We start from the raw sequence: 6,030 nt of genomic DNA on the forward strand, positions 1-6,030 counted from the left end.
CATTTCTTTTCATAATTTCTTATAAGCTAACAAATGCATCTCTCTCATCTTTTCATTGTTTTTGTTTTGTTTTGTTTTGCAAACAGGATTAACAATTCTTACAAGTATCAAGAGAAAAAACAAAAAACAAAAAAACCCAAAAAACACAAATCATAGCTAGTATGCTGCTTTCTAGCATTTTCTGGGGGGTTTTTTGGTATGGAAAGTGAAACATTTTTTGTTAGATTTTTTTAAGTGATTTTCTTCAAAAGACAGAAGGCTATCCAGGTTTGGATCAGAGGAGTATGTTTTAAACAATGTTTTGAAGCAGACTCTTGATAATGATATGAGACACTAAATTTCTTTCTGCCGTGGGTTGCTTGAGTTGTATTCACAAATCCTTTTAACTCTGATCTATAGAAGCAAAGCATTGAGTTTAAATCCAGTAAAATAGTGGATTGGACTTTTCCAACTGTATGTCTCAGTCATTAGTACTGAGTAAATACTGTACCTTAAGATTAGCTTAGTTTTATTTTTTTTTAGAAGAATACAGACTCTGACTGAGAAAACAAGTGTCTGTGTATGTGCGTGTTAATTAAAATAAGAGGCAAGAATACTCCCCTTCGAAATGTAACTGACAAAATGTGTATTTTAATCATCTGGACAGGGGTTATTTTTAGTGCTGTCAGATTCTTGCTGATTTAAAAAGACTGACGGCGTTAAGAAGACTACATTTATTTTTTTCTTTTGAGGTAACTATCATATTATGACTTCATTTCCAAGCACTGGCATTATATTGACTAGCCACAGAACCATCATTTAATTTCTAGAAGTTTGTTAATTTTTTTTTTTTTTTTTTTTTTTTTTTTGTCTTTTGTCTTTTTTTGTCTTTTGTTGTTGTTGTTGTTGTTGTTGCTATTTCTTGGGCCGCTCCCGCGGCATATGGAGGTTCCCAGGCTAGGGGTTGAATCGGAGCTGTAGCCACCAGCCTACACCAGAGCCACAGCAACGCAGGATCCGAGCCGCGTCTGCAACCTACACCACAGCTCACGGCAACGCCGGATCGTTAACCCACTGAGCAAGGGCAGGGATCGAACCCGCGACCTCATGGTTCCTAGTCGGATTCGTTAACCACTGCGCCACGACGGGAACTCCCTGTTAATTTTTTAAGTCTCTTCTAGAAGCTTGTACAACATGAAAAGGAGAATTCTTTTAGAGTCTCACGTTTTTTTACTCTGACAGCCATTCTTGCCATCATCACCAGGAAGGGGAGCGGAAACTACTAGAAGGCACATGCCTAAGATCAGAGACTAAGCATTCATTCCACAAAGAGTTCTTGAGAGCCTCCCATGCGACAGGTTAGTGTGCTTTAACCTGGGGACCCACTGGCAAACAAGGCAGACATAGTAGACATTCGATTAAAAAAAAAAAAAACATAGAATGCATGAATGAACTATCCTTCATTGAAACAGGCCTGAGAGGCCAAGCTCTGATAATCATTTATCAGCTTTAATTCTTGAAACCACCAAGTTCTACAGATGATGGAACTGAGGCTCAGAGATGTTAAGTGTTCAAGGCATACGTGTAGCAATTCTGGTACCAGGCCTTGACCCGTGTTTGTCTGTCCGTCATCTGTGTCCACCACATCACATTGCCCAACAAAACACAAATGTCATCAAGGATTTATCGCTACCTTTTTGGGGTTGTTTTGACCAGCCCTTTCTCTTGAGACTACAGTGCCTCAGATGGGCACTCCTCTTCTTAGCCTTTATTTTCACTTACCTTTCACTCTAACAGGTGGGTGTGGGTTGGATGTTCATGTCTGTGTGAGAGGCATGGCTGATGCCATGATAATAGCTATGAATTTCTTTAATTCTAGTTCCTGCTAAATTTTTGATAGATTTTTTTTTAATACAAAGCCATACTAACACTCTTAAGTGTGGGATATTACACAGTAAATTACCATGTTCTCAAAGAGAAGAAACACATTTGCAAAGATTCTGTGTCCCTAAAATACTTAAGTGTTTTAAAATGTTGCTATTGGTGGAGGCGGAAGGGAGTACTATTTGTTCAGCTATGTTTTCAGGTCAACAGTGCAGGGTTCTTGGTATTAGCGGATTCCCTTATGTAAGTCAAGGGCAGTAAATCAATGACAGAGAAAACAGATAATCTGTCCTGCCCAGCAGCTCGCTGGCGAGAAGGGTTGAGTTGCCGGCACTGATTGTCCATGTGGTTGCTGTTGCTTCTTTTACAATTCGTGTCAGGCCCAGTTTATAGCATACAAGGAAATTTGTGTTCATCAAATAGTTACAGAGCACCTGCTTTGTGCTATGAGGCAAGAACACCTTGATCCCCAAGACAGACAAGCATTCTGTTCTCATGAAGCTTTGTGTCTACAAGGGAAGACCGAAAATAAAATAAAAACTACTTCTAATAATAAGTGCTCAACCAAACAGGGAAAGGCGAGGCTTTGGGAACAAGTCATTTAGGGACTTAGCCCCTTCCAAGTTGTATATACATAACTTGGTCACTTTGCTGTAGAACAAAAATTGACAGAACATTGTAAATCAACCATAATGAAAGGAAAAGCCTTTTTGGAGTTCCCATTGTGGCTCAGCAGTAACAAACCCAACTTGTATCTGGGAGGATGCAGGTTGGAATCCTGGCCTCACTCAGTGGGTTAAGGATCTGGTATTGCCATGAGCTGTGGTGGAGGTCCCAGATGTGGCTTGGATCTGGTATTGCTGTGGCTGTGGTGTAGGCCAGCAGCTGTAGCTCTGATTTGAGCCCTAGCCTGGGAACTTCCATATGCTGTGGGTGCGCCCCCCAACTCCCCCAAAAAAGGTAAAGCCTTTTGGATTTGAGACTATATGCTTTCTATCAGACACCTGGTATATCAACAAATACCTGTTGAACCAGTTTAAGAATACAGAATGAGTGAATGATTGGATGAATAAAATGAACCGCTGATTCTCTTTCTCTAAATAAGAAATGAGGATAGGTTTTGAGAAACTATATTAAATCATTGTTAGTCTCTCTGTGGTTTACCACAGTTTGAGAACCACTATCGAAGGGGAAATTAATACTAAAGAACTGGAAGCCAGCTTGGACCAGAGCTTTGATGGGCAAGCCTGCCCAGTGTGACAGCAACAACTATACCAGGTTGGCATCTGCAATGGGAAAGCACCTTGCCAGGAACAAGGTTAGGACTAGTTCTCTCTCTTAAGCAGAGTCTCCTTCCATTGACTTTGAAGCTGTCAGTTTGCTTTTCTTGAGGCTGACACAAGAGTTGTGGCACAGCGGAAATGAATCCAACTAGTATCCATGAGGATGCAGGTTTGATCCCTGGCCTCGCTCAGTGAATTAAGGATCCGGCATTGCCGTGAGCTGTGGTGTAGGCTGCAGAGGTGGCTCAGATCCTGTGTTGCTGTGGCTGTGGTATAGGCCGGCAGCTGCAGTTCTGATTCTTCCCTTAGCCTGGGAACCTCCATATGCTACGGGTGTGGCCCTAAAAAAAAAAAAAAAAAAAGAAGAAGAAGAAGCTGACACAGAGCTTGGCACTAAGGAAAAAAAATGGGACATTTTCTCCTTCTACCCAATGCCAATCACAGGAGCCACTGAAAAGTCAGAGATGCTCTTTTGCTTCTGGGGCAGACTCAAAACCACAATGGGTGTGACGGACACTAGCTACTTCCTTGTCCTGGAATGATCCCTAAAACACAGGAGTGGGGCTCCTATGGTCCTGTTGGTGCTGTGATGCCCTGACCCTCTAGCCACAGGAGACTGAGCAGAGGCAGATCCCTCACCCAAGCCAGCCCTACCAGCTTCTCTCCCACAATTTAATGTTTGCAAAGGAAATAAGCAAGGAAATAATCAGGTTGATTGGCCTGATGTCCTATTCGTGGCAACATTCTTGAGAGAAAGCCTACCAACTTTGGCAGCAAAAGCCACCAAAACTTCTAAACTTGATCTTCTGCCAAATTTGTGAGACTCCTGATGTCCTGAATAGTAACACCCACTCCCCATTATCTTCTGCTAAGTTAGGCTGGGATAGCTTATGGGGTTTGCTGAACTAATTCAAAGGGAAAATTAAGTTCAAATTTGGAAATTAAACTGACTTTTTTTTTAAGCATCATTGCACATTAGAAAGAGAAGCTACATTTTCAAACAACGCGATAAGTCACTTAAAGTTTTTATACATTAAGTATATAGTACTGGCAATAAAACCCTAGAAAATGAAAACTCTTTATTTGGAGTATTTTATAACATTCATTTAAAAGATTGTTCACTATTTAACAACAATTTTTTTGAATTAAATTAGCATTTATAAAATATACACAGGATTAGATTAACAGGCATGTTTAGAATTTTGAGTCTTCCTATCCAAGGAAAAGCTATTTATTTGCATTGTTTCAAATCTTCTTTTTTATGTCCCTTAAACTTTTTTTCATATAAATCTTGCATGTTTCATTTACTGTTGTTATGAAGGGGATCTTTCCCCCATTATGTGTTTTAATTGCATATATGAAAGCTATTGATTTTTGGAAGAGAACAAAGAGAACCATATCAGTGAGTTAAAAAAAAAAAGGTAGCTTAACTAATGAAGGGAAACCTTCCTTAAAATTTGTACCATTGGCTTCACCCAAACAAACAATAGTATTTACATTAATAAATTATTCCCCATGCTGGCTTTTAGGAAAAGTCCTCCTACTCTTAGAAGGGCAGCAGTGACCCCTACTGCTCAAATAAAGCAACTCTGGGTGTCAGCCAGGGCAGGGATTCTTTTCTGGGTCCTGGATCCTTTTTCGAATCCAAAGAAACCCACAGATCCCTTTACCAGAAAAAATTTCAGGTTCTTACCTAAATACAAAAGCCATAAAATATAGATTATTAATGGATTCCCTGAGCTAGATAAAAGGGTGACAGAGATCTATCAATTATCTATCAATGTATCTATCCATCTGAAACTTTTTTTTTTTTTTTTTTTTTTTTTTTTTTTTTAGGGTCACACCTGTGGCATATGGAGGTTCCCAGGCTAGAGGTCCAAATGGAGCTGTAGCTGCTGGCCTACACCACAGCCACAGCAACTCGGGATCCAAGCCAAGTCTGCGACCTACACCACAGCTCAAGGCAATGCCAAATCCTTACCCACTGAGCAAGGCCAGGGACTGAAACTGAATCCTCATGGATGCTAGTCAGATTCGTTTCCGCTGAGCCAGGATGTGAACTCCCATCTAAAACTTTCAAGTGGATAATAAAATTATGTAGATTGCAAAGAGCTTTTTACAAGCAGTTAATTTATCTTAATTATTATGATGTTTGTACTAGTCTGGGCTTATGAATTATTTTCAGGATGATTAACAAATTAATAGGCCCAGTTCAACAGCAATGACATTGCCATAGCTATGTTAAGAGTCTTGCTTACATTTCTATAACTTTATTGCCCTTTCAAGTCATGTTCTTTTGTTATAGTTATCTCTATCCATAGCTAAGGTGTACTATGATTTATTTTCCCAAGTATTTTTTTACAATTACGGCGTTTCCTTACAAGGCCTAACATCAGTGTCCATTGTTAAAGAAAATACATTCCTAAGTTCCAAACATCCACTCAAATTCAGAGAGGACTGTATTTTCAAATAGAAACATGACCTTAATGTTTGTAATGAATTAAAAATTAATTTCTAAGTGGGATTTTTGATAGCTTCTTTTCCCCCTTCTCTCAAAGTATGTACTATGTGCGCTGGGAACAAAATTGGTACCAGTAAAATGCTTGTCCATTCACGTTTGCAAATGTCCAGTTCCATCAGTTTTCCTTTTGACATTGAAAAATAATTAGGCACGGGAAGTTCCCCTTGTGGCTCAGTGATAAAGAGCCATCACTAGTATCCATTAGGATGCAGGTTCCATCCCTGGCCTCCTTGAGTGGGTTAAGGATCTGCGGTGGAGAGCTGTGGTGTATGTAGGTCACAGAAGCCGCACAGATCCCAAGTTGCTGTGGCTGTGGTGTAGGCTGACAGCTGTAGCTCTGATTCGACCCCTAGCCTGGGAAGT

The sequence above is a fragment of the Sus scrofa genome, chromosome 8 (assembly GCF_054392235.1).
Source record: "Sus scrofa isolate SSC_HxYL_T2T_F1_AM1 chromosome 8, Sscrofa_HxYL_maternal_Yorkshire_Landrace_v2.0, whole genome shotgun sequence".
Classification (NCBI taxonomy): Eukaryota; Metazoa; Chordata; class Mammalia; order Artiodactyla; family Suidae; genus Sus; species Sus scrofa.